We start from the raw sequence: 13,290 nt of genomic DNA on the forward strand, positions 1-13,290 counted from the left end.
ATTTATATTAATGCTACAAATTAGGATCTTAACATGGACATTTTAATGTCTTAAACGGTACTATGCTGTCAAGGAGACATATACAAACGTGTAGAAACCATGTGTAACCAGTAACAATCATAAAACAGCGCAATTTTAGATTCGGTATATGTGTTAAAAGAGGACAAAAAATAGTTTTCTAGCGAAAGATATTAATCTCCAAAAACTTTCGGACAGTGTACCTCAGAGCACAAACCTCTTTTCTCCCTGTAAAATTGACTTGAATATTTTAAACAAGTAAATGTAAATTTCAGTCAGACTGCGTACGTATTCCCTGAGAGTAAAACACAAACGGGTAAATCGTAATTCGCACAGAACCTTTTTTCTATTTCAATATGACTGCAGTAGGCATTCCAGACTGCAGTTTGGGTTTCTAACATAGTGGTAAATAGTAATTCACACTTGTAAAAATCATAAAACCCTTCTATCAAAAAAGGAAAGAGGAGGACGTTTTCATATTATAACTGTAATATTTTGTGATTATAACCTTTATCAACATAATCAAACAATTCATTAGATTAATGCTTGTTTCACTATTCAGTGCATAACTACATGACAGAGAATAACAAGTAACAAACGTCGCTAGTTCGTCGTGGTGTGATTAGTGTTCTCGTACACTGATATTTAACAGAAAAAGCCAAAAGTTTCCGTAAAACGCGAGTTCAGGGTTGTTAAGTCAGGAATGGAGAAAGAGGTAAACATGCATATGCAAGTGTGGTTTCAAACACAAAATTATTTATTTATTACGCAAATACTATGATATGTCACCCAAACTGGCTAGGCCTCTTTCTTAGGGGGGGGTGATGGTGCGTCAAATAGTTGTCTGAAAACAAAGACGCTGAATTAATTTTAATTCTAGACAAATTCTTTTTCAGCTAATAAAAGTTATGATAAATTAAACTTGAAGTGACCTAAACAAATCATGTTATTTAAGGCATAATGAACATTAAAATTTTAGCACATACATAAGCTCTTAACATTAGGTTTAAGTTAGTTTTACTTCTGTTTAGCATTGTTTTGACCAGAATTGTATATTTCTACTAAATAAGTTTGCCATATATTTTTATGTAGAATGAGCAGGCTTGATAAATGGTGACCTTAAGTCATTTGTTAAAAATGGTATGGGGTATTATCCATATTAATGTTTAGAACTCTTGTTTTTTGTGTGTTTAACTGTTGGTTATTGTGGAGGAGTGAATTTGAACTTGAGTATGAAAAACAAAACAGGTTATTGCAATATTCTAGATGTAAGAAATAGTGTGTTATAATGAACTTTACAAAATCATACAGTTTACTATGGTTGTGGGAGTTTTAATATTTTCATACAAAACAGTAAGAATGCTACTATATTTTTGTTTGAAATGTTTCTGGGGTCTTTTGCTTATAATGCTGTACTGGTATCTCTCACTTGTTTAATATTTTCTTTAAATGTTGCCTGTGATTAAGTTTTTGTTTATCATTCTTTTTATTACTTTTATAGTTTTAATAATTTCATATTGTGCTTTTGCTGTTTTTTTACCTCATGAATTGTTTGTACTGTCTTACTGTATGGGTATTGTAGTTTGTAATTTAGTCTACATATTGCTTACTGCACATGAAAAAGTACCTACTTGAAGTTTTTCCATTTAGGAACTTTGTAAAGATTTTTACTGAATACTATTCTGTTTTTTCTCAAAGGTAATTTTTTTATAGGAACATTAAATGAATAGCAGTAAAACTTGTTAAACAGTTAACTTTCTTATAATTCTATATTTAACTGGAAAAGAAAAGCTATGCAAATTTTAGGTGACTTGAATCTTAATTGTCCAGGAATTAGTAAAATGTTAAAATTAAATTGGGACTAAATTGAGATTTTGTGTTCAGAACAAGATTTAGTGTGAACAAAAGTGTATTTTTCTTCTTTACAGAACTATAAGATTTTAAGCCTTTTTCACTGTGTGAATGGCCTTCAAGTTCAACTTTCCAGCTCCTAGTAGTCGCGTCAGTTATGCTTAACAAGATTAATTTGAAGAAACCTGTGAAGGAAGAATCTGTCCATCAGAAGGAAAGGTACCAATAAACAGTGGAGGTGAAACTATGGGGTAGAGGTGTCAGTCACTCCACAGCACGCATTACACGTTTGTCCATTTCCTTTTTTTTTTTTTCAAACATTAAATTTCTTGAAGTGAGCTAAACATACATGGTGTAGCTCCTACAGTAACATCTGGAGGATATTATAAAGGCAGGGAATAAACAAAATGGGGCTTAGTTTTTAAGCAATCTGATGCAAAACCTGTTATAAGGGAGTGGTTACAGAAGGCTGTAGATTTCCTCTACTACATACGGGTTGATCGATGTAGATCTCTCATTCTTTTCAGTCAGTCTTACAAACCCTTTTAAAATGTAAAATTGAACAGCAATTTCTTGTATATCAAATTTAATATGTGTATATGTGTCAGTTATTTTTAAAGCTGACATTTGTATTTCAAGCTCACAGCAGGCAAGGTCTAATTATGGACAATGTTTTATCACCAAGAAAAGAGTACTTTTGGAGCATAAGAGGAGAAAGGCAGGTACTTTAGGCCAACCATCCACCCCCATTGTTCATGTTATTGAGCTCCTATTAAAAACCAAACTGTGAAATGTCTTGTGATGACTGAAATTTCATTCTGGAAGGCTTTGTGCCTTATTGTGAGATAAAAACTGGAGTATTATTAGTAATTATTTTAAGTATAAAATGAAAGAACACATTTGTTTAAAAGTGTTATTGTGTTATGATAATTACATACAGTTCAAAATGCTTTAGATATTGGGTGAAAATCACCTAGAATTTACATGTGGAGAGAAAATTGTAGTTACCAGTTCTTATGTTGCTGGGACCCTGATGAGATGTTTGTTGGCATTATAAGCATCACATCAAAGCTTAAAGTGGTATGGGATGTTATCTTTTTTTTTTAGGTGCTGTAAAACAACTCTGCTGTCTCTAAACTATCTTCGGTCTATATCAAATATCTTACTCTCTTTCTTTTTCCTTTCATTCAAGTACAAGTGGTAAGATACAACACAAAGTAACAGTGAAACAAACTGCATCCAACAGATGCATACAGGTTTTCAGTAAGGAGTCTAATTAGTATATCCACTGCTGTGAATAGTAGTTAACAACTGTTGGCTTCTTGGAAGGGTAAGGTTCAGTAGCCAGTGCAATAAATACTTACTGGATAGAGGAACTACATTTCTTTTCTTAAAATGTCATGTAAGAGGGGGATAGGAACAAAAGAAATGAACCCTTTCATTACAGACTCGCTGTGTGTGACTTTGTTCATAATCATCAGTTTCCACACTGTAACTTTTAAAATGATATGTGTATCTTCACAAAATCTGACTAGCTTTCTGTAAATATTACAAGTTTTTTGTATACAAAAACATTCAAAGTTTTTGATCAAGTATTTTCACTAAAATTAAGTTATCTTTTGAAATTCAAGAATTGTTCAAACTGGTCCACTTTCTCTTTTCCTCCTCTTCAAAAACTGCATTACAACAAACTTTAAGTGTTTTCAACCAATGGCAAGTAGTGTAGTGACTAAAATATATAAGTTCAGGGTTGTAAGATAGAATACACTGTTTAATGTAGGTAGTGTTAATTTATTTTGTGAGTTAATATTTCATGACTGTTTTGCTTCACAATAAGAAAGTTGAAAGCAGATGGTTATTGGAAGTTGCGTAATTGATATCAAGGCTACAGAGATTTCTAGAATGCCTCAATGCAAGATATTAAAAGTGTCAACAACCATAAAAGAGACCACAGAGTAGGAAGTGTGCCAAAAGTAAAACCAAGGAAAAGAGAGTTTCAGTCAGACAGAAGTTAATCATTTAAAGTAGAGAAAAATAGTTTGGCTTGTCAACTGCATTTTAAACCAATTGAATTTGGCCAAAATGGATTTTTGTCAAGAGAACCACACAGTATTTAGATCCAGTTGTGATACATGTAGTGTGAAGACTGTGTCATATGTTTCACTTGTTTTGAACATATTTTAAAATAAGTGGAATGCATGCTGTTCATTTATTTTCGAATTTATCTCCAAAATGTAACAAACACCCACTGTAAAAGAATCCTTAGTCCAACACACCAATTTATTATATACACTATTTGAAAGTAAGTTTCTAACTGGAATGAAATCAGAACATTGGAATAATTGTGGTTCTTTAAAAAGCTGTGGGAGTGGGTGTGCTTTTAGGTCTAATACACCAGTGTCCAAATGTATTTCATAGTCACCAAAAGAGTTTAAAATGTGTTACAATTTTCGCTATGCGGCAAAAAAATTATCTGTGTTTTTACAGATGGTACATAGTAATGTTTTAAATTATGTATTGATAGAATTAATTAGACTAAAAAATAGGTGGTAGAAGTAAAGCACCAGTTCAGCACAGGTCAATAGCTGTTTTGGCATGTGGCAAGTGGTGACCATGTTGGACCCCATGGGTCTGAGGGATCCAGAGCAGGTGAAAAACAATATTCTTTTCTCTCTTCACATGTCTGGTAGTGATGAATGTGTTTGATTGTCAAACATAATTAATCTAATAATTACATGTTCTTATTCTGTTTGAAAAGAAGAAAGTGGTGTTTATGTTTATTATTTCCAAAAAAAATCTGATTGATAAAATGTTTTAAAATGCATTTATTGCAAATAGAAACATTTAACTGCTTTATAAGCTTTAATACTTTTAAAGGCAAACATATTTGATGCATTTGATGCACAAACAAAGCATTCACATGCTGAACTGGAAACAAGTTTTGATAAGTGGATATTTCTAGTCAACTGTTAAAAAGCTTGTAAGAATTTTTTAAAATTTATTTTCCTGATTCTGTAAAGTGAAACTTCATTTACTCAGGAGCCTCTTGTTGGGAAAGTTTTGTTTACGTATTTTAGCGTACATGCTGTTTTGGCTATCTTCACGAAAAGTAATTAAAGGTTGTTTAATCAAATTATAGATGATAACAACCAGAGTAACCAGACAATAATAAAGCTGTATTATATTTAATTTTACTTTTTTTTTCATAAATCAACAAACATGGCAGTGGACTTAAAGTACTATTGATACCCACCTGATAAATAGAATAACAACTGTTCTCAGTGTTCTGGAAATGAAACTTATATCTATGTCTGAGAAAAGAAGGAAAATAGCTTTCTAAATCCAGTCTTGATTTGTTGAAAGAAGAATTAGTTGGTATACAGATACCATATACCTCAATTCTATATTGTGTGTATATATATAAAACAAAATTCTGTGTCTGTCTCTTGTTCCACTATCTAACTAATTCAGGTTCACTGGACCAGTCTTAACCAAACTGTGTGAAATGTTTTCAAAGAAGACCAAAACAGCAGTGCTTTCAATAGATGATTATCCTTCTTCATGAGTAAATGTGAAGATAATTTGGAAAGGGGCATATTAATGTAGGGTTCGTAACTCCTCCACCCCCATTATTGCTGTTATTGAACACTTTGATTAAGTTAACATTAATTATAATCGTAGATGGTGTCTTGTTCTTAAACTAAAAAGTAAGACACGTTTATACAATTTTCTCTAATATGCATGCACACAGTGTGGGGGAAAAGCACACAAACATTTAATATATACATCTCAGAGACTGTGCTGGGCTCTCTTTGGAGGAATTAAATGAACAAAATGACTGCCTTTGTTACAATAATGCATAAACTTAGATGAAGTTTCCATTTCAACAGCCACCATAAGGCTGGTATGAAAAGCTGTTGTTTGAATTATAATAATTTCTTACTTTGACCTGTCTGTAAGACACTTCTGTAGCCATTGGTTTTCTATTAAATAATCATGTAAAACACTGTAGAAAGATGTGATGAACTGGCTGTTGAAAGCAGGTAACAGAATGCACCCCTACTGACATTACAATTGATACTACCTCTTTCTACAGGGTCGTAATGACCATTATGCAGTGTAGTAAATGAATGTTATAAATGAATTGTATGAAAATAAAGATTTTTCTCATTTATCATATCTTCCACCTCAATTTTGTTTAAGTTCATGCACAAATAAAGGACAGGTACCTCAGCTTGATAAATATGAAACATAAAATTCTGAGTTATTTTTATGATTCTAGCTCAGAACTTCTTACTAGGGCATGTGCTAGTTGACTTCTAGGTGTTGCTGTACCTAACATGAGTCATCACAGATGGTACTTGTCAATTTTATTTTGCAAAGTGGTAAACATGTGAACTAATTATAGATTATCAACAAGTTAGAACTTGTGTTTGGTAAACTCCATGTTCTTTACAATGTAATATTTTCTTACACTAATCTTCCATCTCAATAAATCATCAAATCTGCCAGTATGCAGGGTGTGGATTACACGAATGCCTCTGTTTTTGTAAATTACAATAACTAATCACATCAGTACTTCCAAAGTTGATTTTTCATACTATGGATCTCTGATAAATCTGTTTTAAGTTTATTTTATATAGCCTTGACAGAACTAATGGGGGCATCTAGTCAACTGTGAAAGTATTATCAAAGTAACCATTATCCTAAACCAAAACATATATGGTTAAGGTAGAATAGAATAGCTCTTCATCCCTACCATGCCTTGTATTGAGTGAATCATTATGGTCTGCATTTGAAAATAGGTTTTTGTGATCATCCATTACACTGTTTCATGTGTTGTTGTTCCTTCAGACTCTCCACTGTATTTTATGCCCTCACTTTTCTTCTACTGAAGATTGGTAGCCCTTATTACTTTCCAGTTTTCCCATAAGTACCACACCTTTCTTATATGGGTGAAATGTATACCTGGCTCAGACGATCTCCACACCAGTTCTCCAAATTTGACTTTCTTGTCTTCAGGTGTGTCCTCTGGATGGCTTTGGAGGATGCTCCTTTCATTCTCTCAAACTGTTTCTTCGACCTATTCAATGTAAGATTCTCGCTATCTGTTGATATGACATAATGTACTGTATTGGAAGTTAGAACTTCACACTTCCCATCTTACCTCTTCATTAAAACCTGATGCTTCCAAATTCTAAGAGAACTCAAAGTGATATCTGGTAGAATTTAACAGAGGAAGACAAGCATAATGAGAATACCTTGCACTATTACTGATGGAGGGTTATCACATGATAATTTTAATGAATAATTTGCAATCAAGAGGAGGCAAAAACTCATGACATGCTTGAAAACAAGTTTTACAAATAAATGGCAGCATTGAATGAGAATATCTATTGATGTAAAAGGATTGTTAGTTTCTTTTTAATTTCATGAAAGCTACATGAGGTCTATCTCCACTAGCCATCCTTAATTGGGCAGTGTAAGACTAGAGGGAAGACAGCTAGTCATCACCACCCACTGCCAACTCTTGGGCTACTTCTCTACCAATGAATATTAGGATTGACTGTAACATTAGAAGGCCCCTACGGTTGAAAGGGTGAGCATGTTTGGTGTGATGGGAATTGAAACTAGCAACCTTTAGATTAAGAGTTGAGGATTTTAACTGTCTGGTTATTCTAGGCCTGTGTAAAGGAGATAAGTACTTATTGGAAGTTAATTTTTAGTACAGAAAATTATAAATATCACAACAATTTTATAGAATACGTGATGTAGATTGAAAATAAATATGCAGGTTAATCAGTCTGTAGAATGGTATTCCTGAAGTATTGAAAATATGATTCAAATAAAAAATTTAGTAATTTTGAATATTAAAAACATCTAACATTTTTATGACCTACCAAGGAAAGAAAAAAAAATGTAGTGTTACAAGTTGATAATTTGATTCACCCAAAAAGAGCTTACATTCAGTAGTAATTATTTCAGTCCCAGCAAAATAGTTGCATAACTCAGAAAGTGTTAAAATGTGTAACTAAATAATTGTACATTTTGATTTAGTGGGAGATTTGACAAATTATGAAGAGTAAAATAATAGTGTAGAAATATATTATTTCCAAGGAACTTTCAAAGTGTGATCACAGTAACGTTTACAAGGCTTATAGATCAAAATAATCCATAGTGTTATTAATATTGTAAGGATTAAAACCATAGATTTAATAAAATGTATGAATTTCTGCATATAATCTTAGCAGAACTATTGTATTAAATATTCGAAACTAACATCATATTATGAGGACATCATGAATGTAACAGCTACACACACCTCCAAAAGATTATTAATATAGCTTGGAGGAATGGTGCTTACTTGTGTGAATATAATGCACCATTTATTTTTTATCAGTGTTTTAGAGTAGAATTCATATAATTAAAAGTAACTGTACACAATTTTCTAACTGCTGTATAATAAACATACAAGGAAAGTATACAGTTTTATCACCTTACAAAATATAAGACTAGAAACATGTGTTAATCCATTACTTTTCAAAAGGTACAATAATTTTATAAGTAGCATGTGGTAATATGTTCACGTTGTAGCACATTACAAATTCTAATGATACTTTTATTGTTTCAGTGGTTCAGGAACTATCTACACAGCCATAGTAACTGCTACTGGGTTTTAAGTTGCAATTAAAGAGATCAATGAAAACCAGCAACCAAGAAAAGAGCTTATTGTCACCGAACTTATAGTGGTGGACAAAAGTAAACATCCAAACCATCGTCAACTATTTGGTTAGCTATCTTGTTGGTGATGAGCTTTGGGTTAGTCTTATTAATGTTACATTTTAGTTAATTTTTTTAATTTTAATCGTACCTGTTATAAATTGTATGCTAACATATTGTCTTTATTTAATTAAATGGTCAATTTCAACAATTTTACAAGTTTGAGAATATTTTTATATATCACTCTCTCAGGTTTGCTTTGTTTAAATTGTAGTTGTAAGTAATACATGACAGTTTTAGTGTGGGAGGTTGCAGCCACATTTGGTTCTGATACAATGACTTTTTTAATTCATTCCATATATAAATAACTTTGAAATAACTTTATATATTTCTCTTCTAAGCTTCTACCAGTATGTTATTTCTAACCAGCATTCTTTAGTTTTTATTATGCTTGATTCATCTTTGTTGTATGTTTCACACACAGTGTTATATACATGGTTGTTGAAATTAATTTATTCAAGAAAGGTTGAGTTTGTTAAATTATTTGCAGCTTATTACAATACTCTCAAATGTAGCGTGATTTACAAAACTGTAAACATTGTTTAGTGTGTAATACAATAACTATTAAATTATTAAATTTTCAGTCTTACACAAAATACAATCCAATGCAATCTTTTATAATTGTTGAGAATCAGATTACAGCATTAGTTACCAATATATAAAAAGAGTGTACTTCCAAAAAACGAAAAACATTCTTTGAGGTAGAAAAATAAAAGTTAGAAATTGAAGAAGTAACAAAAAGTAGAAAGAGTGGTCTTTGCTAATTCACGTGCAGATATCCCTTGTGTAGCTTTGTGCAAAACTTCAAAAACAAACAAAGCTAATTCACACTTTCTTAACACTTGAAATTAAATTTGTAATATTTTTATGAACCACAAATCTTTCTAGATAATAAAAATCTTACTTAAATAATTTTAAACAACTGTTGTTACCTCAGTTCCCACTTCATGAACAACTGTTTGAAAAACTTCTGTTTTTATTAGATATATGGTTACTTACAATATTATTAAAAGAGGAAAATAAATTATTTTGTCTCATTATTATGTATAATTTTATTAAATAATAAAATGTAAGTGAAATTGTAAACTTTGTTTGTTTAGGTAATAATGGAATATTTAACAGTTGGCTGTATGACTGATGTTCTTGCCCAAACCTGTGTTTATCAAAATGAAATAGCAGCAGTTTATAAAGAAGTATGTTATATTGATTGTTATTAGTAACTATTAAGAGGTTTTTTTTATGGAAGAGATCTTCTTACCAAACCACTGAATACTTCTATAACACTTTTTATTTCTCTAGTGATGACAAAAATGTTAAATAACATTAGAGATAGTAATAATAAATTTACATCCAAAATTGGTGAGGTTATCATATTGTAAACTCTCTGTGGTTCAAGTCTACAGCAATTAGATGAAGACTCCAACTAGCATCACATAAAGCTTTTAAGCAAAGTCTCTGATATACTGACAATTCTCTCCTCTTTTTGGGCTGTGGAATGATAACGTCATATGTGTGTTAACACTATTTTTATCAAGATTTATTTGTGGATTGCTATTAAATTTATTCATTCTAGCATATACTTGTTCAATATGCTAGATTCTTTCTACACAGTTAAAACATTGTGTGTAGTACCATGACATTTATTTCAGGCCCTAAATTTTATCACTATATTCATTCAAACAGAACCATTATGACATGTCCAAGGTACAAGTATAGGGAATTCTATTACTGATTGTAATAACATGGAAGAATTAGCCCATAAAATGGAAAGAATGACAAAATACAGTACTGTGTGAAAGTGTATAAAGAGACTAATTAAACAAACTGTATGTGATGTACAGGATGTTCGGAAAGTCACTGTGCAATTTTGTTATCATACGTCTATTCAGTCTATTTCAAGCCAGCAACTGATAGCGGTATTTAGAAACAAAATAAGATAGGATCTAAGCCTGTATTGATGCCAACAGGGGTCACTTTCAATATTGTTTATAATTGTCATTCATATTTACCTCCTGTATTCTATATTGAAACATGTCTGTTAATAAATATATAAGTGCACAGTGACTTTCCGAACACCATGTATAATAAGCACTTTTGTTAAACAAATGTTTTTTATTATTTAATACAGCATCCGTTCATTGAAGTAGCTGACCAGTGAAAACAATACAGCTCACTACAGTGATAACTAGATACACATTAATAGCTCAAAAACCAAATATCCCAATATGCATGTTGAAATATATTGACCATGAAGACTGGCATCATTTTAGGACAAGAAAATTAACAGATTGTATTTCTTAGATTTCTTCAAGGGCAGTAGTATATTGGGTGCCACAACTTCCTATTATTCAGCTTCTTAGATTTTGAAAATAATATCCATTTCTCCTCCATGTAAGAATGTTGTTACAAACTAGGAATAAATAAAACTCTTTCTTAGATCAAATTATTGTTTTATTTGCCACAATGAACATTTTTTATAATGTGTTTTGATAAAAATAAAAAAATGAATAAATGAGAGGAAAGTTGGTGTCAAACAGATATGCATTCAGATTCATCCTGATATTTTTGTGAAATCTACATCATTTAGTGTCAAAACTACGTCTTATGATCTTGCATATTGCAATTTCAACTCGCAGTCTGTGAATTGTGGGTTGAATCCTTGTCCAAACAAACATGCTTGTTTTTTTCAGCCAAGTAGTCATTATAATATTATAATCAACCCTACTTTTCTTCAATAAAAAGTAACCCAAAAGTTGACAGTGGGTACTGATGACTAGCTGCATGTTCTTTAATCTTTCATAGCTAATTTTGGGATAGCTTTTGTGTGGCTAAATGAAAAATTTCAAGTAAACAAACAGACTTAGATATGTTCATTTTACGTTAGTTTCCTAATCTGATGCTAAACAAAATCCTTTTAAGTGTTGCTTCTGAAATTGCTGGAAATTCCTCAAACAGGTACATGAAACAGTCACCATCTTTGTTTAAGATTGTTACAAACTGATCTATCAAGCCCAGTTTTATATGAAATGAAGGTAATAGGACGTTCTTTGTGTCAACCAAACTTTCATATTCAATGTTTTTAATTCTGATATCCAGCTGACTTTGCGTGGTCATTACTTCTTATCCAGCATTGATTTTGTGTCATTTATCCCATTTCACAAACAATCCCATTGTTTTTTCCAAATTTATCCCATTTGTCTGACTGGGTGTTTAATACAACAACATTCAAAGGACTTTCAACTTTACACAAAATAGCCAGCCATGTTCTTTGTATTAGACCTTATTAACAAGAATTTTGATAATTTTGTATGTTTCCTTCAAGTGAATCGATTGACTAATAGGAACAGATGCATATATGTTACTGTTTTGAAGGACAACACATTCTGGACCTGTATTGAAGGTACCAGTGAACAATATCCACTCTTCATTCACAGGCTGCAACTTGTGGTATTGGTATTAATTCATCAATATTGTTTCAATAAAGCAGTGAACATTCTTGCTAAATGTACAAAATAAATTGTTTCTCTTGATTTCTAGAAGCTTCGGTTTAGAGTTATTTGGTATTATGGCCGTTTTCAGAAAGTAAAATAAGACAAGTTTTAAAAGACTTATAGCAAAATTTTAATAATTATAACTCATCAGGATGAATAATGAGTAGTTCAAACAGCACAGCATTAGACACTTGAAGTTGGCCTTTCCAGTTCTGGTTTTGAGCTATTTGATGTAATGGCCATTTTTTAATTTCAAATCAAACTACATGGACTTTGATTCTTAAAAAGAGAATTACATTAAAAAACATGTAATGTATAAATTAAAAAACTTAAATGGCATTAAGAAGATTAATGGCCTTTAAAAAACTAAAAATATTTGTAATGTTACTGATAAACCATGGGACAAAACATGTTTATATTGGTGCTGTCGTTGAGAGCCGTAAACGACAGCAAGACAATAAAATGTGACTTGTTGTGACCTGAATGTTAGAGACAACACAGTGGTGCATCAGTGCCAGATAAAAGAAAACAATGAGTTAAAAAACTGTGACCAATGCATAGTCTAGTTAAGAAAACTTCCTTTTTCTGATACTTATGGAAGCAAGACGGCCAAAGTTCAATAGAGGGTTTTATTTGGAAAAGCTTGTTTTCACGTTGCTCACTCCAAGCCAACTGGCACAGAGCTGAGTCTTGAATACAGGACCATAGTCCATGTATGGAACAGACACAGCAGTGATAATGTCAGAGCAGACAGATTTAGCTGCAGTATCAGCAAGCCCATTCCTGTGAATACCAACATGGCCTGGTATTTAGAAAAACTGGATAGAAGTAGATATTAAAAGAGAAATGGGCCAGTCGCTTTTGAATATTGGTGAGAAAATGTGAAGCAATTCCAGGGCCAGCACAGAACAGAGCGAGTCAGTACAAATAGTGCAATTTAGGTCCTGCTTTGCTTCTATGTGATCCAGGGCAAGAGAAATAGCGTACAGTTCAGCAGTGAACACAGAAAATGTTGAAGGAATTCTGTGTGAAACCACCGAACCACAACAAACTATGGCAGTGCCCATACAGTCACCTGATTTTGAACCATCCTTTTATTCCTATTTATATGGATGGTTTGAAATCAGGTGACCCTGTGGGCTCTGCCATG

At 32.0% G+C, this 13,290-nt stretch overlaps 1 long non-coding RNA gene across 2 annotated transcripts; it reads left to right on the forward strand.

The window, feature by feature from the left end:
* Window positions 1-419: 419 nt before the first annotated feature.
* LOC143247759 (uncharacterized) lies at window positions 420-11,092 on the forward strand. 2 transcript variants are annotated; one of them, XR_013026702.1, is made up of 5 exons: window positions 420-733; window positions 1,947-2,107; window positions 8,501-8,688; window positions 9,750-9,842; window positions 10,778-11,092. It is a non-coding gene; the product is annotated as an uncharacterized LOC143247759 (long non-coding RNA). The 2 variants fall into 2 exon arrangements; XR_013026701.1 differs by having other exon boundaries at window positions 432-733; window positions 1,947-2,088.
* The last annotated feature ends 2,198 nt before the right edge of the window (window positions 11,093-13,290 follow it).

This window comes from Tachypleus tridentatus, chromosome 3 (assembly GCF_004210375.1).
Source record: "Tachypleus tridentatus isolate NWPU-2018 chromosome 3, ASM421037v1, whole genome shotgun sequence".
Lineage (NCBI taxonomy): Eukaryota > Metazoa > Arthropoda > Merostomata > Xiphosura > Limulidae > Tachypleus > Tachypleus tridentatus.